Source organism: Lepisma saccharinum, chromosome 6 (assembly GCF_977018435.1).
Source record: "Lepisma saccharinum chromosome 6, izLepSacc3.1, whole genome shotgun sequence".
NCBI lineage: Eukaryota > Metazoa > Arthropoda > Insecta > Zygentoma > Lepismatidae > Lepisma > Lepisma saccharinum.
In genome coordinates, this window is record NC_139234.1 from 7,101,634 (window position 1) to 7,128,544 (window position 26,911).

General features: G+C 40.4%; 1 protein-coding gene and 1 non-coding gene across 2 annotated transcripts in view; one reads left to right on the plus strand and one right to left on the minus strand.

Moving 5' to 3' along the window:
- Positions 1–4,592, minus strand: part of LOC145988531 (methyl farnesoate epoxidase-like) — a 79,260-nt gene extending 74,668 nt beyond the window's left edge. The window contains exon 1 of the mRNA XM_083123433.1: positions 4,509–4,592. The gene's annotated coding sequence lies outside the window, so the exon portion shown is untranslated. The remainder of the gene's footprint in view (positions 1–4,508) is intronic.
- TRNAV-CAC (transfer RNA valine (anticodon CAC)) lies at positions 530–602 on the plus strand. Its single transcript has one exon. It is a non-coding gene; the product is annotated as a tRNA-Val (tRNA).
- Positions 4,593–26,911: the final 22,319 nt, after the last annotated feature.

The window sequence follows — 26,911 nt, forward strand, 5'->3', positions numbered from 1 at the left end:
ATATTTGGGCTAAAATAGCATTTATTTATCTATTTTTACTTTGCTGGAGGTGCGGTAGGAGGACGTTCGCCTCACTACTCCCTCTTGCGCCATCATTACCGAACACGCAAAGTACGTATATACTGACATGGACGTCCGCAGGATTTTATCCAGGGAGGGGCAAGGAAGGTATTTTTACCAGGGGGGGGGGGCAAACAAGACACATTTTCCCCAATGATAGTGTTGTTCCCTTAAAAAACTTTCCATAAATTTGACCACGTTCGTGCAATAATGAACACATATTATTGTGGCTGAAATGAAATTATGTATGAAATATATATTCTTTTTACTTTAATTTTCCAGAGTTGCACGACCCCCTACCCTTGCCCCGCCCTCCTTCCGAACGCCCATGTCACTGAAGCAGCCTGTGTGTACAGTACTTTGTGTTTCAAAATCCCTGTGCGAGCGCTATGAAGCAAGACCATCTTGAGGTAATGTATGAAGACACCCAGTCCCGGAACAGCTGAGGAGCGAGTTACGAAATACATACGTTTCCGTAGTGTAGTGGTTATCACGTGCGCCTCACACGCGCAAGGTCCCCGGTTCGATCCCGGGCGGAAACAATTTTTTTAAATCAGGTTCGAATCCTTCTATCAACCTAGGTTCTTAATCCAAATATTGGTTATGGCTCTTGTACAGTAGGATGCACAAGTATTGCACGACAAATTTTCCATGACTATTTTCATTACGTTTTCTTTCGCCTCCGTCGTGTTCTTTTAGTAGGCATCTATGATAATATGCCAATGAAACTGAAGAATACTAGCAAGCAGTGGCGCAACTACAGGGGGGGGAGCATTGCCCTCCCCAAGGGGGGGTTGGGAGTCGGCCATGGGCGCCGAACGATCTGAATGAAAAAAGTTGTAAAAGAGATACTGCCATGGCGACCCGTAAATTATTAGCGCCCTGTTAAATCAATATCAATTTCAGTTTGCAAGAATTGGATTCATTTTTTTTTTCTTTTTTTGATCGCTTCGCTCGCAGCATAATTCTTTTCTGTAATGCATTGTAAATTACGAGAGAGAGAGCTGTAAGACCAAATGTACTTCGGACTGTTGCTGCTAAACAGTTTTGTCTTAAATATATGAACAATTATTTTGAGGAATAGAAGTGCGCACACGTGAGAGACAATTTATATGATTTTGCTGTGATTTTTTGTTAATGGATGAATTGATTATGTAATGTATTTAAATGATATATGTTTTATATATGTATTAAAGGAACTTTGAATATGTACACAATTTAGTGTTAACATGTTGCATAAGTATTTTCTTATTTTACGTCGTTGCATGTGTGTAAAAGATATATTGTACACGAAATTTTACAGGTGTCACACGTACAAAAAGAATTTTATTCGGAATACAATTATTATGCATTTTCTTTCTTTTAAAACATACTAGTTTGTGTAGGCTACTTCTTTTTCAAATCCTTTTGTTCCAACACAAATGCTCAGCACTGACTTCTACCCCTCTTTTTGCGTGATTTACGAGGATAATAACGTCTTTGATACTGTTAGTGCTACAGAAGGTCGTTCGGGATCTCCGAGGACAATGTTGGAAGGGTGATAAGTTCATGAAAACCCATGTCGCCACCAACGATCATGCTCAATTGGAAAACCAGCACTCCACGCTATAGCCCGACAACGTAATTTCCATTGCAACAGACTTTTCCGGAGAGTTATCATGTCCAACTTTTCCCACTCCTCCTGACAGGCTTTCCAGAGGCCATTGAGAGTGCGTGGACGTCTCTTTCCTAAGGCCCGTTTTAGGAGTCCAAATGAACAGAAGTCCATGGGTGACCCATCTGGCGCCTTGACCGGAATGTCGATGTAAGGAATTGCACGGATGCCAGTTTCCACCTCCATTCGCTGTAAGAACAGACGAGTCGAACGGGAGGTATGGCTGGATGCTTTATCTTGGTGCACCCAGACCTGGTTTTTGGCCCCCACATACAGTGCCGGGATATCTATGTTATGAATGGGTGTTAAAACCTCATCCTGATAATACGTGGAGTTCATCTTCACATTATTAGCTACACGGCGAATTGCTAGCTTGCCATTATAGCAGTATCCAGCGATGATCATGAAACCCCGTAGAAAACTTTCCTGGCATTCTCGATACAATGTTTGATAATTGTTTTTGTCGCGAGGGCGGTACTAAATCGCGCGGGGTTTGTGACAGTCACTAAGGTAGACATATGCTTCGTCTAATGTCACCACATTTTTCCATCTCTCCCCTGCAAGATAGGTCTCATAGAGCTTTCTAGCGTTCGTGCGACGTTCCGCAATGTGACGAGGCAACAGCTTGTGAACTCGCCGCTTATGCCGCATTTCTAGTTGCAGGTCCTTCTTGATTATGGTGTTCACTGTTGACACAGACATTCCCAACTTACGTGCGATACTTCTTTGGCGGGCAGGGTTACCACCTGACACAAGGACCTTCACTTTTCTCACTATGTCCGGTGTACGACTCGTAGCTGCTCGTGGATATGCCTGTTTCTTCCCCTGTGGAATTAGGCCCAGTCGGCCTTTGCCTTTTTCGTTCAATACCGCACCGATTCCGTTCTTCGATATCACAAAACCACGCTTCTTGCACATTCCTTTGATTGTCGAATAGATATATTTAGCATCGGAAAGGGCTGTTATGTAGCCCTCCCAGTATGGTTCAATTTTGTTCGGCATCGTTGTAGGTAAATGGCAAAACACTCTGCACACGCGTTCTCGGTACTGACGTGACTCAGCATGCACCGTTTGGACGGACTGATGTTGAAAACAGCGCCGCCAGCGGCTTTCAAAATCGTCACCAGAGATCCCGAACAACCTTCTGTACTACTACTCATGGGCGTATTTAAGGGGAGGGGGTCAACGGGTCCAAACCCTTCACTTTTGGTTCAGTAAAATTACCAGATTACCTGTTCTATCCGCTTGTTTATAAAAATTTCTTCGGACTTCTTTTATTCTCCTAAATTCGAGACGTATAGGACGGAATACGGATGGGAAGGAAATTCCACACACCAGATGGGACTGCAGACCAAATGTCTGCAATTTCCTGATAGTTTCGGAATTTCTGCGATAAGAAACTGCATTTGGACTGTCAAATCAGTTATAATATTTTTTCCCCTCGAGTCTTCTTAAAGGAATTTAATTTTTAAAAACGCAGTGCAAGGAAACCAGGTTAACATCGTAACGACATTCTCAAGTTCTTTGACACAAGATGAACAGAAAAGTATCAATACTAAGTAGCGTGGCTTCGTGATTACATACACACAACTTTGCGGGTCCAGCAACTTCCCCCCCCCCCCCGCTCCCCAATAAGCTTCCAGTCAGCAGTGTCCTGGATTTTCACTTATGAAATAAAGCATCCCTAATCATACCAAAAGTTGAACCCCCCCCCCTTTACGTGAACTATATAGACGCCCATGCTACTACCGGTACTACTACTATAGTACCACTAATAATAATAATAATAATGTCATCATTATTATTTAGTTATTATTATTATATATATTATTGTTATTATAATAATAATAATAATCCTTTGCGCAACAGCCCATGAAGGGCCTGGGCATACCTACCGACTGCCGGTCTCCCTCCCACACTTTCTTTCGTCACCTCTAAGCGTGGAGATCTGCAACCAGTGATGGAATAGTCGGGGGGTCAGCCCGACGTATCCCCAGCCGTTATAGTAAGTCGTCTCGACCGGATTACGCTCACACACTCGGAGCTCCCCAATTTCCTCACGATGGTGGGTTGCCACCGGCCCTATAACCCGCTCGACTACGGAGGAGGACATTATTGTTATTATTGGCGCGTTTATTTTGGTACTTGCTCGTCTCCCCCCCCCCCCTCTCGCCCCGACAAAAATTCGTGGTTGCGCCTCTGCTAGCAACTTGCTTCATTTTCGCTTGATATTAGCACAACAACAACATATTTGAAAGGAACAGCTTTATCAAGGGAGGCCAATGACATACAGGGACGACCAGAGGATTTTTTTTTCCAGGCAGAGGCAAGAACAACGGTCTCACTTCCATATCCAACATTCGGTGCTCAATGCGACTGATAGAGTGTTTTTGGTAGAACATAGGGGCTGCTGAAGGGGGTGCGGAAGAAAATTAAGGGGTGCTTCAGCAGCTTGTTGGACGTTTTGTTTGAATTCTTGAAGTTCTCACTAGGTAAAATAAAGAGAAGAAACTTGGTGATGAACAATTTGCTTGGTAATATTTATGCATCCCACTGTACGAGCTAAGTAGTAGCGTTACACAGAACTTTGTACTCAGCTTGGAATATAAGAGGGGAACATACATAACTTCCTACTGAATGAATATAAACGTTCGTACAGAAAGGTCTTTAACTAATACGTGTAGGTCTAGGTTCGTATGCAAACGATGAATATGGAACCCTCGTGATTAGCTAAAAGTGGCAGAGAAGCGATGTAAAATAAATGAAATCAAATGATCAAGGAACTTGTACTTACGCCGTGAAACTCAGCAGTTGTTGACGTTCCAAGAGACGCGAGTCCACTGAAGTAGCACCTTTAGGCTACGAAATGATTAAAGCGAGGCCAAATGACGTTTGTAGTGGAACAATAAACACTTTAACGCTTCTTACATAATTGAACACTAACACCCACCCATTACCAAAACCTTGTTGCAACGAATCCGTGTAGAAGGTATGTCGAACAGCTTTTGTAATTCTTCGCTTCTTGGTTGCAATAAACGTTCGATTTACGACTTTCATTTTGACGTTGATGTAAATACGCAATGATCATGTATTTTTCTTCTTCTGTAGATTTTTTGTGGTGCAAGCGGAAAATGGAATTATTTTGTGTGTAAAGAAGTCAGGTCATGATAGTTCTCTAAAAATACTCGTTCCATTTACTTTTGTATACAATTTCTAAAATGTTTTTCTAAAATTTCTAAAGAATTACTTTGCTTGATGTTCTTACAAGTTACCTTGTATTCCAAAGTTGAGATCAGCCATTGTACAGTGGGTGTATAAATATAACTTAATTGCTCCTAGGCGTTTACATTAATTTATGCCTTAAATTCTGCTCGTCTTCAAGAAATTGGATTGTAGTCACGGTCATGGACACTTCTGGGTTGTAACAACTCCAGGACAAGAGATCCTTTGGATGTCCAGGATTGGAGATTCCATGGACATCCTGGATGTGATTGTTTTTGTTTTTTTTACTTCGTTTTTCTGCCACTTTTGCTTAATGAATGATGATATGATGAAATTGATGAAGGGGAACTCACAAAGAACAACCATATACAGGCCGAAATTCGAACCTGAGACTCCTGGCGTCATAGCATGCCGTGCTTACCACTCTGTCACGAAAGGCCAGTACATCTTGGATATCTCATGGACGTCTAATGGATATCTATAATATCCATCGATCTGATATGGCTAATGCTGTGGATAACTAACCCTTGGAGATTTGTGTTGAGTTGAAGCTTGGAAAAAAACTGTAGATGCAGAAAGTATTAATATTTTTGAATGGAAAGTCCTTCACAGTGTCGAGGCTAATTTTATGTTCACGGTGAAATTAATAAGAATAATATGCAATACCTGTGATCTGTTAATCTACAGTAGACAGATCCCAGCCGAATTGCTGGTGCTGTTAAGCTAATGGTGTGGTATGGAGCATGCAGAACGGGATTGGTTGGTCCATTTTCAACGACGGAATCTCATGATGATGATGGCTACTTGGATTTATTAAGTGAACAGGTTTCTTCATCCTTGCTTACGGAATACGGTACTTTTTCCAGAGTTTTTGCAACAGGACAGAACGCGACCACAGTATGAGAATATTGTGGTATTGTTTTCATGGTAAATTTCCCGGTAGATGGATTGGCAGCTGGGGACCAGTTGAAAGACCTGTAGGTTCCCCAGATCTAACACCTTCGGACTTTTACCTTCAGAAACATTTGAAGGCAATAGTATATGCACTAAAAATCCGTGACATTGACAATCTGATAGAACCTTCGCCACTGGATTTCTTGTCAAATTCTAGACTGATTTGATATATCACGTCACCCCTTTCCATTCACTATTACAGCCAACAATATGGCGGGAGCTCTGCTCGACACACACACAACTATGGTTACCCCTGGGCCTAGCATGTTTCTATCATGACCAAATGTATCCAGCATAACTCCCTGGCTTATATCTGTCACATCTATACATATTATTTTGTATCTTCTGATCCCATTGCAGTCCTAGTTTGATTTTTTCACATGTTTTAGAGTATGGCATAATGTGTGATACGGTCCAGGTATTAAGCGTATGGCTACAAGGTTGGCTATCACGTCTAGAAGAAGCAGTGGCGTACGCAAGGGGGGGTTACGGGGTTTAACCCCCCCCCCTTGAGCTTGTGAAATGTTATGAAAATGCTGTGGAAAAAAATTAAATGGCCAATTTACCACAGTCAAAGATCTGGGACAATACTATTACTATTACTATTACTACTACTACTACTAATAATAATAATAATAATAATAATAATAATAATTTGAATTATTATTTCCATGCAGCACGAAGAAAAGCACAGCATTCCAAACACATGCGTCTTTCAGAGGGAAAGCCTTGAAAATTAACAAGTATTCTTGAAAATGAAATATGAGGGCAACTATGATTTAAAAGAGAGAAAACTTGTTTTGTATCTCAGTTGCAACAATGTTCAATACACTGGCGTACGCAGGATTTTTTTTTTTTCGGGAGGGGCTGGAATAGTAAATGTGGATAGCACATGCCTTCGTTTTGGAGGGCAGGATGCATAATAAAATATTTCGTATTTTTGGAGCTTTTCAGTCTATTAAAATTGTATTCAAAGATAAAAATGGTAATCGGGACTCACTTTAAAAGAGGTTTCGCATTTACACATTTTGATTTTTTAAAGTTCTTAACGGATTTTTATTTGAAAATTCTTAGTTTCTCAAAATTTCGGTAGGGGCTGTAACTCCATCAGCCACCCCTCTACGTACGCCAGTGTTCAATGAACATGTATTTTTTTGTGTGAACAATGAGAATTAACTAAAAAAAGTTCTTCGTTCGTTGTAAGCGGCTAATGTATAGACAAAGGCTAGGCGGACAAGAACAGTCACCAGTCCACCTTCCCATTGTTTACCGCAGCACGTTTGAATGTCTCTCTTTTAAAATGTCTCACCTTGTTGACTAGACAATTATTCAAACGACAATAAGCTTAACTATTGTAAAATGTTTTGTTGGCAAGAACAGAGAGACAATCCAGATGTGAATTACCGGGGAGATTTATGCGGGGAAGAAGCCGGAAAAATTCCAACCAATTCCGGGAATCGAACCCGGATCTCCCGCGTGCTTGTAAGACGCTCTACCGACCAGACCACCGCAGCTCCTTGAATGAGTTCCATACTTTGATTATTTTAATTTATTTTAATATATTTTCTTGTTTTTATGGATTTTCTTCACACTTAAAATGTCTCACCTCGTTGACCAGACAATTATTTCGTAACAAAGAAACAAAAAAATACTCCCAGAATTTGATAAAAATCGAATGACTAGAAAGTGATATTGTTCTATTGCTTTCGTAAATACTATATTTATGTAGATCTCTACTAGTGGTATTAGTAGTATTGTTAGTAGTAATTCAGGTAATTAATTAATTATAAGTATTATTAATTAATTGTGATTATTATTATTTAATTAAAGTATAATAAACAATGGTAATGTGAATTTGGAGAAAGTTTTAGATATAAGCCCCCCCTTGATAAAATCCTGCGTACGCTACTGAGAAGAAGATAAATCATAGACAGATACATTCTGTGTATATTCTTTCTGTAGCATTCATTCTTCATTGTACGGGAATGTTTCGGACAGAACGTCCAGTTTTTCTATTCAAGTGTTGTTTGTTCACCGTAAGATTTTCATCTTCGGTAATTAGTATTAACCTACATTATACCATGTCCTTCACTCGAACCTATCAATGTGCGAAATATATTTTCTTACTATTTTTGGCAATGACATGTTTTGAGATATTCAAGGTCAAAGGTCAAGGTCACATGACTATTTTATTTTTATCCAAAGGTAGGCTTATTACTAAAGTCCGGATTTCTATGTAATTACATATTTTTTCCTTTATATGTACAAGCGTGGAATTAAAATATATTGACGAATTACGTCAGTAGAGATGTCACAGTGAAGTTTTATATTACATATTTTTACATATTTTACTAAATGTTACATATTCCTAAGATATGAAATATTTTTTACATAAGACAGTCCTTAAGAGGAAAATCCAATAAACTTTTGGCTTACTAGTTAAAAAAGTATCTTCTCACTTCCCCTCCCCATTTCCAGGTCTAAAAAATATAGTAACTTAAAAGTGCGATTTGCCTTCGTTGTACGTACATAGCAGTTCGTTGATTCGCCGCATCGTAACAATTACATCAAGATTCGACAGTGTTTCAGTTTCCAGTTTGTAACATGGAGCGGCAAGCAACACACAGCGAACGAAGAGAACCAACAATGGAAGGCGGCAAGTACAACGCTGAGAGGCACTTACCTTTCATCCGTACATTGTTGTGATCGTTTTGATTTTTGCAGCCGGCGGCGACAAATCTTGAATGAAGTATTGTTAACTCAACAGTAGAATTTCGTTTATATATTTCGTCGCCTTTTCATTTTAACCATTGGAGTTTTAAGAAGAGCTTGCCTCAGTATTTAAACAGTTATTTTAGCTCTAGAAAGCTGGAATGGCTCCGCCTACCTCCTCGTTATCTCAAAAGTTGCGATCTTGGATAGCAGTCGATGATGCATTTACTACGGATGGTAAAGTTATTTTTTGTCGAGTGTGCGATAAAAAAGTTGGGTGCACTATGAAGTCTCAATTAGATCAACATGTTCGCACTTCACTTCATGTGAAAAACAAACAACTACGGAGTGAAAAGAAGCAAGTTTTACTAATCCAGATGCAAGAGGATTCTTCATTCAGTGTGTTTTACAAGGAAATGTGCGAAGCAATGATTGCAGCAAGTTTACAAGGAACAATTGCCAGGTGTACCACTTCCTCCGGAACCTATTCTTACTAGATGGGGCACTTGGATCCGGGCAAGTAAGTTTTACAACGAACATTTTGAAGAAATGAAATCTGTGCTTGACTCATTTTCGGCGGACTCAGCTGTATCAGTACGCACTGCTCAAAATAAACATATCCCTTTGTGAGGAAAAAATGTAACAAAAATAGGAAGTAACATTTGGAATAAATATTTATAGTACATATTTCATTATGAATTTACATATTTTTTACATATTTCAGACATTTTTATTACATATTTATGTACATATTTTAGGGGTTGATATTACATAAAAATCCGGGCTTTACTTATTACATATCATTGGAAAGCTTGTTCGATTCCCTGCACAATAAACTTTATTTCAGCTTCAGGGACAGAGCTAGAGCACATTTAGTATAGGTAAACTGGCTCAGAAAGGGCAATTTCTGTGAACTTTGGCCTTGAATAATTTTACAATTACAAGACAAACGAGACTCAAAATTTTCAGTTACTAAGTTCCATGCAGGCACGTATCCAGGAATTCTTTTCGGGGGGGGGGGGCGAAGCACCATATTTTTAATGGGTATAGATAGAACCTCATAATTATATGTTTAAGGCCAGTGGTGACGATTGGGTTCCAAAACGGGAGGGGGCGATGCAAGGAAAGTTTACTTTCACTTGGTAGTCAAGCCTTATAGCACTAAGAGGCCATAGCGTATAGGCAAAAAAAATGGGGAGCAACTGTCCCCACTGTTTAAGGCTGTCATTTCAATCAGAACATTTTTTACCACTCGACTCCTCTGTTTCCATACATTAACATTGTGTGCCGGAAACATCTGAGTATGCGTGTTTGTCCATTTCTTCTCAGATTAGGCATCAAAACATCTATGATCTATGCAGGCCCGGATTTCCCAATAGGCCTCATAGGCCCGGGCCTAGAGCGGCACTTTGGTAGGGGCGGCACGATTGTTTGTTTCAAAATTATAAGGAATACCTAATTCTCGGATTGCCTCTTTTTTTCTGCCGGCCCCGTGGCGGAGTGGTTAGCATATCGCGCTACAACGCAAGGGGTCCCGGGTTCGAATCCTGGTCTGGGCATGTATGTTTGTGTCTATTCATCCATATCATCACTCATCCCCATCTTCGCAAATTAGCCAAAAAAAAGTGGCACAAAAGCGAAGTAAAATAAATCAAACCAAAGCCTTTTTTTTCTCCGGACACACGAATGGAATTACTTAATGTAGTTGTATTGAAAATATAAGTTAACGAAGAATATTTCTTAAGAGAGATAGGCCAGCAGGGCACGGAACTAGTTTACTAATTTGTTGTTTTAATTACAGACCTTGTTGTTTCGAATGTACAGTATTGTGCGGAGCCGGGTCGGAGATTGCGGCAAGAAAGTGGAGCCTGCCGCTTGCTTTTGAAAGACAACACCGGTTTGGCTGCGTTCCAGAAATGGCGTTGCTTGTTACTGCCGGCATTGTCCGCATATCAAAAGCATGTGATTCGCGTTGAATTGTTGAGAATTAAACTGTCGGCGCATGCATTATTAAAGGGGTTTCGCATTGTACTATTCTACTGTTAGTTGCTCGAGAATATTATTCAAGAAGCAGGTGGTGTGTCGCGTCTCGCGTGTGTCAGTGTCCGACGTGCGTTTATTGGGGTAAGTTTAAAACGTCGACTCATTACGCTGATTATGAGTTTGATTTGATTTGAGTTGGTGTTTTAAGTTCACTTTATGCACAGTAAGGCTAATCGGGACTGGACCTACAGTGGGATCCGAACCACTTGTGCCTCCACCGGGTATCGAACCCGAGACCCCTTGATTACAAGGCAATGACGCTACCACTGCGCCATGGGGGAGGCCCTGCTGATTATGAGTGATCGAAGAGTAAGACTCAGTGGGTCACAATACAAAAACAGAAAGCGGAGAAAAATGAAAAGCAGGAAGCATTTCTGAAGAAGGTTCCGAAAATCAGATCTTTTTTTATACAGAAATGTAATCAGGAAAAAGTGAGGAAAGAGCCGTTGATGAGCCCAGTGTGTGTTCTGTCCTATCACTTAAATGAAGTAAAAATAGAAGTATTCTCTGAAAAACAAGGTAAATGTTAAAATGTAATTTATATAATTTATGTCATATCGCTTTGTTTCATTTTTTGTATGTAACTATGAATTAATACTGCATGCCGTTAATAGTAAAAATAGTAATACAGAAAATAATGATTTTTTCTTTCATTCTTGATAAACGGTATGGGGGCGGCAGAGCTTGTTTAGCTTAGGGGCGGCAAGGAGGTAAATCCGATCCCGGGTCTATGATGTCTTTGAGTATTTTTACGAAGCTGTTACACATGCACAGGATGGACAATCCATTCGACAACGTGAGATTCAAACTGTGGGCTGCGAACTGGACGCAGACAGTTCTCGAATATTTTTCTCTGATTCGAGCCTGAACAGCACTAATGTGTCTTGTCCTCCCATGTTTGCAGCTCCTATAAAAACAGAAACCCACCAAATTGTTCATATCCAGGCAGTGGCGTACGCAAGGGGGGGTTTACGGGGTTTAAACCCCCCCCTTGAGCTTGTGAAATATTATGAAAAATGCTGTGAAAAAATAATTTAAATGGCCAATTTACCACAGTCAGAGATCTGGGACAATACTATTACTATTACTACATCTACTACTACTACTACCACTAATAATAATAATAATAATAATAATTTGAATTATTATTTCCATGTAGCATGGAGAAAAGCACAGCATTCCTACATACACCATGCTACATGGAAATAATAATTCAAATTATTATTATTATTATTATTATTATTAGTGGTAGTAGTAGTAGTAGTAGATGTAGTAATAGTAATAGTATTGTCCCAGATCTCTGACTGTGGTAAATTGGCCATTTAAATTATTTTTTCACAGCATTTTTCATAATATTTCACAAGCTCAAGGGGGGGTTTAAACCCCGTAACCCCCCTTGCGTACGCCACTGGCATGGAGAAAAGCACAGCATTCCAAGCACACGCGTCTTTCAGAGTGATGCCTTGAAAATAAACACGAGTTTATGAGGTTAGGTTAGGGTAACTAGGATTTAAAAGAGAAATAAAATGTTTTGTATTTCAGTTGCAACAATGTTCAATACTCTGGCGTACGGAGTTTTTTTGGGGGGGAGGGGCCGGAATAGTAAATGTGGATAACACATGGCTTTGTTTTGGAGGGCAGGATGCATAATAAAATATTTCGTATTTTTGGAGCTTTTCAGTCTATTAAAATTGTATTCAAAGACAAAAATGGTAATCGGGACTCACTTTATAAGAGGTTTCACATTTACATATTTTGATTTTTTAAAGTTCTTAACGGATTTTTATTTTAAAATTCTGATTTTCTCAAAATTTTGGTAGGGGCTGTAGCATCATCGGTAGAGGCATGCATATTTCGTTTTTGACAAAAAGAAAACGAAATTTGAAATAACACATTGCAATGTTAATTTTTAAGGTTTCTGAAAGGTGTGAGGTGCATTTTCCTACCCTGTTTTGTCACGAAATGATGCGAAATGAACTGCAAAATGCGAAATAGACTCTTAAACACGAAATTTACCGTTTATATACCGACGCGCCACTTTCTGATGTCTGAAGTATCCTGTGTGTTATGCAATTAACGGAAAATTGATTAATTTTGCTGTAAATATTTGAAAAACAAAAATGGACTCCTCTATACAGGAATAAACTTAATATTCTGGTAATGATTTAATGTGCTATTAGAAGGGATGTGTTTATTTTGTGTAATAGTGCAGTTTTTAAATCAAATTTGGGATTATTTTCACATTTTTAAAACCAAAATGTAATTTTATATACCGCTTTTTCACCGCTATAACAGCGAAATTTCATTTTATTTGCAGCTTTTGAACCCGAAATTGACTCTTGTTTTTATACTGAAATTTTGCTTTTTTATATACCAAAAGTATGTGCCTCTAACCATCGGCCATGCCTCTACGTACGCCAGTGTTCAACGAACATGTATTTTTTTTGTGTGAACAATGAGAATTAACTAAAGAAAGTTCTTGGTTCGTTGTAAGAGGCTAATGTATAGACAAAGGCTAGGCGGAGAAGAATACAGTCACCAGTCTGCTTTCCCATTGTATTATTTACCGCAGCACGTTTGAATGTCTCTCTTTAAAATGTCTCACCTTGTTGACTAGACAATTATTCAAATGACAAGAAGCTTAACTATTGTAAAATGTTTTGTTGGTAAGAACAGCGAGACAATCCAGATGTGAATTATCGGGGACATTCATGCGGGGAAGAAGCCGGAAAAATTTCAACCAATTTCGGGAATCTAATCCGGATCTCCCGCGTGATTGTCACACGCTCTACCGACCAGATCACCGCAGCTCCTTGTATGAGTTCCATACTTTCATTATTTCAATTTATTTTAATATATTTTCTTGTTTTATGGATTTTTTTCACCCTTAAAATGTCTCACCTCGTTGACCAGACAAAAAAAAAAAAAAAAAGCTCCCAGGATTTGATAAAAATTGAATGATTAGAAAGTAATTTCTTTCTATTGTTTTCATAAATGGTATATTTATGTAGATCTCTACTACATAATAGTAGTAGTGGTATTAGTAGTATTATTAGTAGTAATTCAGCTAATTAATTAATTATAAGTATTATTAATTAATTGTGATTATTATTATTTAATTAAAGTATAATAAATCAAAGGTAATGTGAATTTGGAGAAAGTTTTAGAAATAACCCCCCCCTTGACGAAATCCTGCGTACGCTACTGTATCCAGGCCTAAGCATTCGCAAATGTTCAAAATTGTCTGTCACAACTTCCGCAGTCTTGTTTGTATATCGGCACGAAACAAAGGAAGTCTTCTCGAATACACCTGGATCGCGAAACAATTAATGCACAGTGAACCCAGCACATCTAATGTTTCGTCTCCCAATATGATAAAATCCTTACTCAATTATCTCCAGTGACGTGCCAAGGGAGGTTGGTGGGGTTATAACCCCATTTGGCCAAGTATTCCTTAAAAATAGAATGTCAAAGACACGAAAATATGGCAAAGTGAGAACTGACAACCAAAAGTAGTATGCGTAACCCCTCTCCCTTCCGAAAATCCTGAGCACGCCACTCTTTATCTCGGACACATTATTTAAAATCAATTCACCAGAAGTTATCACCATTTCGTATTGAAGACTTAAGTAAGATGCGTTCTTCCTGCAGGTTTGGATATTATCCTTTCGGGTGCTGTTGCCTGCCTTCGCACTTAACCTTAACAAAGCCCTAATTGTCCATCCTTGTGACTTGTATCTTCAAGACTTATGAAACCTACGTTCGACTTGTGAAATCCTCAGGAGACACGGTGTGAAATCTCCCTTAGTAGGCCACTGTCATCGTCACCTCCAAGCGGCAGCTCGTGTTGACTACAGAAGTAAAATGTCTCCTCAACCGGTGGGAATGCCCCTCAGCTTTCTTCTTTCTCCTTTATTTTCTGTGCTTGTTCGTTATACAGGTAACATCTTACGATTTGACATACACAGGACATGTACTATAAACATTATAGCGAAAAATCAGTCGAAGTCAAGGGTGGCTCAGTTGGTAGAGCCCCGATTCGGGTCCTGGTAGAGCCAATTTCCGCTAAAATGTCTACATATGCAACACCTTCTTGCTTTCTCTTCTTGAAATTCATAACATTTTCAGCTGTCCCTTCTTAGTAGTTAAGTCTTTGAGTGTGTGTCGAACCAGTAGGCTTAAACAAGAGTATTTTTTTATGCTATGTAATTTTCGGACTGCATACACGAATTTGGTCCGGGCACAACTAAATCATCACTCAAAACTTCGATTTTAAGTTGATCTGTGCAGCTTATTTATTTTTTAATAAACCGCTCCAATACCCGGTACTGCTGAAATATTCACTTTCGAGAGAGACACCTTCGATCTCTTCGGCCTTCGACCCGAACTAGCACTACACTGAGGCTCCGGAAGTTCCGCTGTCGTCAGTGTCTTCAGCTTTGGACCCGAACTGGAACTAATAGTAGACATCATTACTTTACGGTATTTAGTTTTTAGTCCTTTTCATTTTGGAATCACTATATCTTATAAAGCTGCCAATGGACACTGACTGATCACCAATCGACTGTATAAACTGTCACACTTACCTCTGAGGTCTCGTTAACCGATTCTGTTGTATAGATCAACCGGGAAATTGAAGCTACGTATTTATATCCCCATTATATTCTAGAACGTTCCACAGATAAAACGATTCGTTAACATTGCCAGTAGTTCGACTCCTCCTCTTATTCAAGAAGGCCGGACCCTGTGGCAGAGTGGTTAGCACATAGCGCTGTGACGCCAAGGGTCCCGGGTTCGAATGCCACTCGGGCTTGGTTGTTTGTGAATGTCCATTCATCAATTTCATCACTCATCCCCATCTTCGCAAATTAGCCAAGAAGCACAAAACGCCAAGTAAAATAAACTAAATCAATCAATCAATCTTATTCAAGAACGTTTCCTCTCGCATTTCCAGAGATTAAAAATTACAACGAATCGTCCTGCTTGTGACGCTACCTTTGTTGTGCAGCTTCCAAATGCTGACCAATCTTTACATAGTACTCATTTTCGCTGCGACAGCACTGAAAGCGCAAGAAAAGTTTACGTGCAATATTATGAACAACAGGGTTATAGAACATTCTCCATCTTGTTCTGATAATTATTTCTGTTCTTAAATTATAGTCACATTATTCAAGAAGACAAAAACCTAATTTTATGTAATGTAAACTGAAAAATTTCCTGGGGGCTCCAGACCCCTGATCCCCACCTTGGATACGTGCTATTAACAATAAGAGGGTTATAGAACAGTCTCTGTCTTGTCTCAATAATTATTTCTCTCAAATTGTGATCACATTATTCAATAAGCCAAAAACCTAATTTTATCTAGCGTAAACAGAAAAAAATCCTGAAGGGGGGGCTCAATCCTACCTTGGATACGTGCCTGGTTTCACACATAGTTTCAACTCCCAAAATTTCATAAAAATCGGAGATGGTCAGGTTGAAAATATTGCACATATCTGTGTTGATTTGACATGGAATGATGACATGTAATTCATGTAAAATTTGTGCAAGTGATTGAAACTCGGGAGAGAGAAAACTGAGAAGTTGTATGCACTGACCTCAAAATGTACTTAGGAATACGCTAGACTTTTCAGCCTGAATAAAGCGAGGACCTAAACACTAGAGCAGTGTAATAAATTCTTTATTTAAAAGTCAATGCCCGGATCACAAGAATTTTCCTCGTAAATACCTTTCCAGTATTTAAATTTTAGACTTGAATTAACATGTACCCTTGAAATTAAATACTGATAAATAAATTCTGGCATAATCATAAAGGGTAATAATAGTTCGATTACATGTAGGCTTGTTGACAGTATAAAAATATGGATGACGAATCTTAACGTCATCTCCTTGTAATTAGTGATGCACAGTGGAGGCACATATTGGATCCCATTTTAAGCTGTAGCTCCAGTCTTGATTAGTCTATTTGTACATAAAATGGACTTAAGAAACAAAAACTCACAGCTCAAATATGAAATGAAATTAAGATTATGATATTTGTGCTTTCAGCAGAACCTTTTGCAACCCACTATAGTTGATACGAGGACTCGTTACCAGGCCGCGGACTGGCGATTGAGAAACACTGCACTACTAGTGCAGTGTACCTTACCACTTTGACTGATTTATTTTGGACTAACGTGCCTCCTTGCGCTGGTTGTTTCAAACGAACGCAGTCACGTCCTCAATGGCGAAAACAGAGGCTGAAGCATTCACTGCGCATACATGAACAAGCTGAGGCGACATGATGCACGGTACAGAGAAAACCGCCCAGTGCGAGTGACACACAAGCGACACGTGCAGCTTCGTTTCGAAAGGTTCAATTCCTTACTGAGATTTCCCTTCCAAGCGACACGTGTCGCTTGCAGCTTGTCGCCTGTCACTTCGATGTGAAATCTCCCTCAAGTTGAATGCAAGTCCAATCTAAGAGTGTAAGAAATACGAGTTTGCCGTTTAAGTCCATATAAGTTTGCTGCAAGTGAGCACATGTTAATTTGTTTTATATTGCCATGTTACACTTGTAGCAATGCTGCATTACACGAGCGGCTAGGGACAGCCTTATGAACTTGGGAATTCATTCTAACAGCACCAAACCTGACCTGACTAACCTATCAACATATGCATCTAATAGAGGTGGCTCAATAAGTCACTTTAACACCCCCAGTACAAGGCCACTGCGGCATGGAACGTGAAAATGGTGATGACCAATCGTTGCCTGGCCAAGGGGGAACCACACTGACGTCACCCGCATGGTCGGCAGTCATCTTGAAATCAACTTCAGAAATTTAAATGGGAAGGGGGTCGTGAAACATATCAAAATGGGCTAGAATTTCACCAGGAAAACAACTGTGACATTTGTTTTCACCTAACTTTAATTGTTGCAGAGTTAACAATACCACAAAGTTATAACACATGCTCAATATGACGTCCCTCTTGCGCAACACACACGTGTAATCGTCTCTCCCATGACCTTACCACATTCTGAAGAACCTCAGGAGTTATTGCAGTACAGGAATCTACAATGGGAGTGCGCAAATGGGCCAGATCCCTGATTTTCGTAGCATACACCATGGCTTTCAGATGTCCCCAGAGGTAAAAGTCCATGTCAGATCAGGTGAGCGTGCAGGCCATTCCACAGTCCCTCGGCGAACAATCCAGCGGTGAGGGAATTGTTGATCCAGGTACTGACGGACTATCATCCCATAGTGCGGTGGAGCACCATCTTGCTGGAACCATTCAGGATAGCTCCGATCCTCGGACAGTAAGGATGGTAAGATCTGCTCCCGTAGCAGAAGCAAGTAGCCCTCTGCATTTAAGTTGCCCTCAATGAAAAATGGACCAACAAGTCGGAAACCCCAAGTACCACACCAGCTTCCCGCCTCTCGTCACCTTGCTGGGATCTGTCCAATGTGGATTTTCAGGTGACCAGTACCGCAGATTTTGCTTATTCACCTCCCCCGACACATAAAAATTAGCCTCATCACTGAACAGAATCTTGCTACCGACGGCAGGGCCATGTTGCAGTTGTGCTATAGCACACTCACAAAACTGCAAACGCCTGTCTGGATCGTCCTCACTAAGGTGCTGCTCCAGCTGTATCTTATACGGATGCCAGTGGTGGTCACGTACAATCCTTTGAATTGAACCCCTGCTGACACCGCTTTCCAGCGCCAGTCTCCATGTGTTACAGGTTGGGGACTTTGCAAATGATGCCAACACCGCTACAGCAGTACCCTCATCTGTGGCTGTTTTCGGACGTCCATGTCGCGGCTTGTCGTCCACAGATCCAGTATCTTGAAACTTTCCCAGCAACTGGCTGACGGCCACATGTGACACCGGTTGTCTTGCAGGATTGCGGTTATTGAAGTTTGCGGCAATGTCATGAGTACTTCTCTACCCTGACATCAATATGATGACAATCCGTTCCTCACGTGTTAGTGGCATTTTCGTTTAGATCAGTGAAAAAGGAAATGTGCTACTCTTGACACGATCAATTCACATCATCACTCTTTTAAACTTTCATGTAAAGACAAAACACAATCGTAATTCCCATGTCAACCAATACTACAAGATATGTACATACCGGTAAGTCAATATCCAGACATTTTCAGTGATTGGTCTAAACAATAAATACCACATAATCACATACTAACGATAATTTGAACAATAAACATTTAAGCAAAAAGAAAGGACGTGTAACTCTCCCATGCGGGAATCGCCCTTAAATTTAAAGTTAGGTGAAAACAAATATCACAGTTGTTTTCCTGGTGAAATTCTAGACTATTTTGATGTCGCACGACCCCTTTCCCATTTAAATTTCTGAAGTTGATTTCAAGATGGCTGCCGACCATGCGGGTGACGTTAATGTGGTTCCCCCTTGGCCAGGCAACGATTGGTCATCGCCATTTTCACTTTCCATGCCGCAGTGGCCTTATACTGGGGGTGTTAACTGACTTATTGAGCCACCCTGTATAATACCTTAAATAAACATGATTTAAACTACATACATGCTTATTTCTGCTATTATATGCCTACTTGAATAGGTTAAGAAGGTCAGGTTTGGTGCTGTTAGCATATATCTCCCAAGGTGCTAAGGCTGTCCCTAGCTGTTTGTCTACAATTCACTGCTAGTTCACATTGTGGACTCCAGATGGTGCATTTTGATTTGGTAATTGTTGCTTTCTTCAGAGGAAAATGTCGCTCTGTACAAAAATGCACTATTCTTATTAATAAGCAGTGGCGGTGATTAGGAGCAGCAAAGCCCCCCCCCCCTCACTTTTGAAACTTTTATTCCCGTACTATCAGCTTAATGAAAGCCTTATCTTCTGCCAAGAAAGAAAAAAACTGTCCTTGTCCTCTCCAATTTTGGAACACAATCGCTGCCACTGTTAATAAGGAATGAGATAGAAGCAGAATTTTGTTCATACATTTACGCCCATGTAGTACAGTGGGATCCATGAGTTTAACGTGCAAATTGTCCATCACCATGTTCGTGCACTTTAATTGACCCAATAAGAGCTTCAAGAATTAAAAGAACTAACTTATTTACAGTGACACTTTTAAGTTTATCAATCAGGTTTGTTACTTTCTTCCCCTGAAATGATACTCAAATTTAAACATGTTAAAGTATGTGTTTTACAAGATGCAGTGCATTTTTAGTAAATACTATACGTGAATATTCCATTCTGAACGTCAGTTTATGAAACAAATTATTTAGTGAAAGCAGTGTTGTGCCTCTATTGGGATGAATTATGCTACAGCTACAAACACATTTTTTATCTAATTTATTTCATTTCCTTACAAGCTGCCATAGACCATTAAATAATCCCAAATTAATATGCAACAGAATGTTTTAAATCTTCTTTGATACCGTTTGTTCACAGTTTATCACAGTCGTGTTCTCCCATTATTTTTCTGGATGTTTGAAGCATAAATACCTCCTCCGTGTATTAACCATGCCAAATTATAAGTTTGCCGTATTTAATTGTCTGGCTGATTTGTCCCAATGGAATACCTTATACATCTTCCAAAATATCTAGCTGCTATGAAAATGGCAATTCACATGGTCTAAAACCTTACTGACCCCCAATTTGGTGCCAAACATGCACTACATTTCAAAATATTTATTGTCAAACTAGAACTTGAGTGATGCCATAAAATTCTTAAAAGAGTTTCTTTTCTTAACCTCCAATAATGTAGTTTAGGCATTTGAAAGTATCATCAGAATTTGGAACCCAGCTCAGCATATGAAAAATCCATTTTTAATCTACAATATTGAAATGCTCTGAACAAATGCAAACAAAAAACAAAATCATTCCCAAGGTGTATCTTGTTGTGATTAATTTCAGCTAAAAACCTCTAAATTTGCTGCAGTTATCATGGTCTCAAAATTGGTGACCACCATTCCTAAAACACACTATATTACAGAGATTTTATTAAAAACTTAAAACTCAAGGGATGCCATAACATTGCTGAGGCCTGTGTTTCTTAAAATACGAAAATGTAACTTAGTCAAATATGAGCATAATTTAAAGCTTTCCCAAGACATGTTAAACCAGTCTGTTGACTACTATCTTTAAACATAGCGACCAATTTTTTTCAAATACAATGCCAGACCAATTCTTCCAGTTATCTTGCAACTATAAAAATTGCAACTGATTTTACAACCACACCTCTCCTAAGCTATGAAATATTATTTTAAAAGTTTTACTGTAAAATTGTGAACCAATGGAATATCTTATACTCCAAAAATGTATTCTAGACAATTTTGGGAAGGTTGGTTGGTTGATTTGGTGTTTTAAGTCCATTTTATGCACAGTAAGGCTAATCGGGACTGGACCTACAATTTAAAGTGGGATCCGAACTACTATGTGCCTCCACCGGGTATCGAACCTGGGACCCCTTGATTACAAGGCAATGACGCTACCACTGCTCCATTGGGGAGACCCACTTTTGGGAAGGAAAAAAATTTTAAAGCATAGCATAGAGCCTACAACATGGGGAAAATCAGTTTTTCATCCACCATCTTGAAACACTTTGTCCAATTTTGCTCACAAGTTTTATAGCTGCAGAAATATTTTTACCTAAATGATTATAAATTTACAGCAGTTATCAATAATGATGGGTTATGGCCGTTCCTTTTCGGGAGTCAGTTCACCGGAGCTCACTCACCGCAAGGAGTCGTTCAAAGGAACGATGCAGCTCCTTTTGCAAGGCAGTTCACTGGAGCTTGCTCACTGAGAAAGTCGTTGAAAGGAACGACCGACACCACTCGCCGTTTTTTTTCGTGGAGTTGAGCGAAGGGGGTGGGGAGGATTGTTGCTGGAGTTATTCTGAGTAAAAAGGATTAGGGAGGGAGGAAAGTTCACCTACTACTCCACATGAAAAAAGGAGAAGGCAGGAAGGAAACAATGTACTGGTCAGGGTGTGAAATCATTAAAGACTGATGGGGAGGGGGGAAGAAGATCTTAATGTATTTCAACTTATATATCTTTTTGTGTTAGATAAGTTCTGCATCTTCTTTGTTGGATTCAGGTACGTAGCTAGGGGAGGGGCTCGAGAGGCTGAGCTCCCCCCGAAATCCTACAAATATGTAATTTAAATAGTGTATTATGGTAATTAATTTTACTCCCTTAACAAGATTAAACACCTTTCATAATAAGTTTTAATATACTGAGAAATTCATCTTCAGAGCATCTCCTTTAGATGGCGGCTGCTGATAAGAGATGAGCCACTCCCCGAAATGAAATTTCTGGCTACGGGTATGGTTGGATTCGTTGCTTACGTTGCGTCACATGCATTTTCGTACCGTTAGATTAACTGTGACAATTAAACATGGATGTACGCAGTATCTTTTTCTAGAGGGGAAGCAAATGAGTCATATTTTTCCACGTAATAGTGGGACAGTCCTCCAGTTTGAAATTGTCATGTTCCTTTTACACCATTCTAATAATGAACAAGTTACTGCAACTGAAATAAAATAATATGTGTTGAATACAATTGTATTTTGCAAATCATTTTTCAGGGTGTTGTCGCTCCCTTGCCCCTCCAGTTACTGTCCATGTATTTGGATAAACGGTCAAACAAACACCCATAAGAGAATGGAGGACACAACGCTAATACTTGGATTGCAAATAATAGCACTTTAATTCACACGCTCTCCCCAGTCCTCCCGGACCCACCTTTTCTTTACGATAGTAGTTGGGGGCGTTCTGCCGATTGAAAGACATTTCAATAAAAAAGAGCACAAAAAAGGAACCCTGTGTGTTTCATCGGAGCTTGTTTCCACCTGCGAAGTTCCTTTTACAGTTATTCTCATGTTGCGAAAACATGTCACAGTCAGTGTTAAAAGTGAATAACCAGCCCATCAATCACTCCCTTGTTGTTCTGCTACTGTATTGTTGTTATAAATAGAGTGGCGTGCATTTCTCTGTGGAAAACTGCCACAACAATAAAACAGCAAGCAGAAATAAAACACGGTCGCTCTCTCTCGGGAGTGAACGACTGGGAGCGGGAACTGCTGGAGCGGCTGGCAACACATGCAAAGCTCAGGAGCAAAATTTTGCATTAAGACTAAGTACGGTTGTTGCTGCAGGGTTGTGGTTTAACCCGAGAAAGTTGCAAACAACAGACTAAACATTAATTAATTCATCACTTTCAATCACTAACCAAAATATCTCTCTCTACTTAAGTGTTTCATGTTGTACACTTATGCTTGTTAAGTGCTAAACTCACAATCTCTTCATGAACAATTCCAGGCATGGGCGTGTCTTCATCAATTTCATCCTCACTGGCGATTTGCCTAGAGGCAGAAACGGGGAAAAATATTTTTTCCTCCCATTGCTTTCATGCCTGCAAAAGAAGAAAGAAAAACAGAATTTGTGCACTTCTCAAAGTAATTTTACCACCATGAAATACGAGGGTGCATATGCAAACCCTTGCACCTCAATTTTGCCAATGACATCTTGAATCTTCGTTTTCTGATCTGGAATTGTTCAGGGAATATTAGCGTAGACTTGGGATTTCATGTACCTTCACAGGAAGAAATCGTATGTTGTTAAGGCGAAGAGGGACAATTACGCACCAGGCATGCATTTATTCCAATATCGTCGGAATGAGCACTGCTACTAAAAAGATCTCCGCCAGAAATGAAGAGTATGAATTTCTCCTCGTGTGGCAAGTGGAAGATTTCCTAAGTTGATTATTAAGCCTTATACGATTTTTGAAAAATATGATGAATTAGTATTTACTGAATCCCATGTATTCCTTATGGGACATCAACTTCAACTTCAAGTTATGGCTCATCAAATGGGAGTTTCGACTTTTCCTTCTACTATAACATAGTTCAACGTATCCTTTTTCCGTCCATGTACTTTTCTACATCATCGGACATTTGATATTCCTGAGAGGATGAATAAAATAATGGTCCCATAAGCCTAGTGCATTTCTCCTTGCCTCCTACGGCCATCCTGGCAGTGTTGCCAAACCTGATGTGCATAATAGAGCTAAATTTCACCATTAATATAGCTAAAGAGGACTTTCAAGGAGCTAGATTAACGAAGGCTGCATAAAGTGCCTACTAGGGTAATTTTAGTTGTCAGAGGGGTGGGGGTGCTGCTATTACCGTTAGCTTTAAAGTGATGGCAATTTATTCTTAGTTTTCACCGCCTAGATTTGGCGGTATCACCCATCTCAATAATCCAATGATGTTAATATAAAATCGAAAATAAAGGGTTCCCGGATAACAAAATTGTCATCTTCATCTTAGCCACAGAGCTATATAACTATATACGAATATCACGTCACGTGCAAAATGTACACTCATGGCAAAAGTTGGTATTTATGGGCTGGAGCCAGTGGTGGCATAGTGGGGCAGAGGGCGGGTGCCACAGTTCACAGTCAAACGAGTGCACGAAAGAGCCAGATCTGGCTCCAAAAGAGCGAAGTTGGCAACAGTGATCAGCAGCTGCCCCAGCGAGAAAGACCTAGGGGAAATTGTCCGTCCTCGCCTTAAATCAAACTTTTTTGTAGGGAAGATCAGTCTCAAGACCCACACAAACTGTCCAATTCTAGCCATAAAATCTTCATGATGTTGCAATAACATTCATCATTGTCACCACTCAGCATTACCGCAACATGAGAAACAATGTTAGAGAATATTTGTGATTCTGCATGTTAACATTGGAAGCAGATAAATTCCAATTTTTCCTGATGCGAGTTTCAAGATACAGATGCACGCCTTACTGTGGTCGAGATATCTAATGCATGGACTTTCTAAAGATGCAGGAAAGCTTGCTTGCTTGAGTTTCTTAAGTTCACTTTGTGTACAGAGGGGCTAATTGCAACTGGACCTACAGTTTAAAGTGGGATCCAAACCACTACATGCCTCTACTGGGTATTGAACACAGGACCCCTTGATTACAAAGCGAGAATGTTCAGAGAGGTCACAGGTGCATAAAAGCAACATACAATAGAAATATATAAATGCAAAGGCATTAACCACTTAGCTACACTGGACTCATTTGTAGAACCTGGAAAATGCAGATTCATTTGTTTTGTCAAAACAAGTAGCAACTCTACTTACAGAAGTATCACATTGGAGGAAATATCAATAATATCTCCTTACCAGCAGGTACTACAAGGCAACCAAAAAAGTTCTTGCCATTCTAGAGCAGTGATAAACAAAGAGCAATACAGTGGATGGTACGTACCTTTAGGTTTCGAAGTAATCTCCATCAGCATCCAACACCTTTTGCCAACGTTCCTGCAGCTGCACAATACCCTGGTGATAAAACTCGACAGGCTTGGATGCAAAGAAGTCCGTGAGTGCGTTCCGCAGGTCTCCCTCATTTGCGAAGGATTTCCCACGGAGGTGGTTGTCGAGGGAATGAAACAGGTGGTAATCTGTTGGTGCAAGGTCCGGTGAATATGGTGGATGGCACAATGTCTCCGAGCCAAGTTGCTGATGGTCTCCCGGGTCCTCTTTGCCACATGTGGCTTGGCATCGTCGTGCAGGAACAGCACATCCTTGCAATTCTCCAATGCCAGCTCCTTCTGCCGCAATGCACGGTGCACCCTTTGCGACTGCTGAGAGTGGAGGTCAGCAGTGATGATCTGACCAGGTGGAAGGAGATCGTAATGCACCACTTGCCGACAATTCCACCATACAGAGAGCATAACCTTTCGTGGGTGCAGAGGTGGTCTTGAGGTGTGAGGAACAGGGTCACGTGGCGGCAACCAATGTCTGGTACGTTTGTGAGTGTCATAGAGGACCCACTTTTCGTCACCAGTAAGCAAGCGATCAAATATGGGTGTGTTCAGGTGCCGAGTGAGCAAGGACAAACAGGCTGTCACTCGTTGTTTCTTGTTGGCTGCCGACAATGTGTGGGGCACACAATTAACTTGTATGACTTCCCTATCCCATGCAGGTGCAGTCTGACTGTTTCAGCAGAAACATGGAACCTTTCTGCAAGTTCATCACACGTTAGACCACTGTCCTCCTCGATGGCTGCTTTCAGGGCCTCGTCATCCAACACATATGGTCGTCCACTGCAAGGTTCATCCGAAAGGCTCACATCTCCCAAACGGAATTTATGGAATCAATGCCTGGCAGTGCGTTCGTTCACAACATTCTCCCCAAATGCCTGGCAAATGCGGCGAATTGATGCGCCCACTTTAAAGTCATACAACAAACACACGCGAACAAGCTGCTTCGATACCTCCATTTCTCTTCGAAACTGGACGAGCTATGACTGCTGTGTGTGCGCAACGTGCCTGTATTACTGACAGTCGATGGTCAGACTAACTCCCGATCCCTTGGCAGGCACGTACGTCATTTCGCTTCCTCTCTGTGAGCGCATGATTAATGGGACGTCAAAAACGGCAAGAACTTTTTCGGTTATCTTGTATATTTTTTTCTTCTGTCACTTTTCTGCCTCTCTCAGCTATTTGGGATACCTGATGATTTGATAAAATTAATGAAGACACACTCAAAGAAACTTCCATGTCTAGTCTGGGACTTATAATCTTAAACCTTCAGTGTTTAGGCAGAGACTACGCTGGTGTAAAGAGTGGAGAAACTGAATGGTGGAGCAATGCCGGAAGGTCCTATGGAGCGATGAATCACACTTCACACTGTTTCGATCAGATGGAAGAGTGTGGGTATGGCGATTACCTGGAGAACGTCTGTTACCCAAGTGTGTAGTGCCCAAAGTGAAATATGGTGGTGGTGGCATCATGTTCTGGGGTTGTTTCAGCTGCATGGCGTCGGTTCACTGGTACCGGTATATGGCCCATGACGTCTGCGTCCTACAGAGATATTCTCGAGAACTCCAGGCTCCCCACGTTGTGGCATTTCTATGGAAACGAAAAATGTGTGTTCCAGGACGATAATGCAACTTGTCATGTTTCCAGGGCTATCATGGAATGGTATGCAGAAAATAAAGTTACACGACTGGATTGGCCTGCTCAGAGCCCTGACCTGAACCCTATCGAACATCTATGGGACGAACTGGAGCGCCGATTGAAGTTGCGATCGCCTCACCCTTCTACACTTCCAGGGTTGGTGACTGTACTGCAGCAGGAATGGCGGAATATCCCACTCGGTGTACTACATGACCTTGTGGCCAGTTTACCACGACAAGTGGCTGCTGTTATCCCTGCCAAAGGCGGACCGACCTCCTATTGATTGCAAGAAAACTGATGGTATCCAATGACTTTCTTCCACATAGT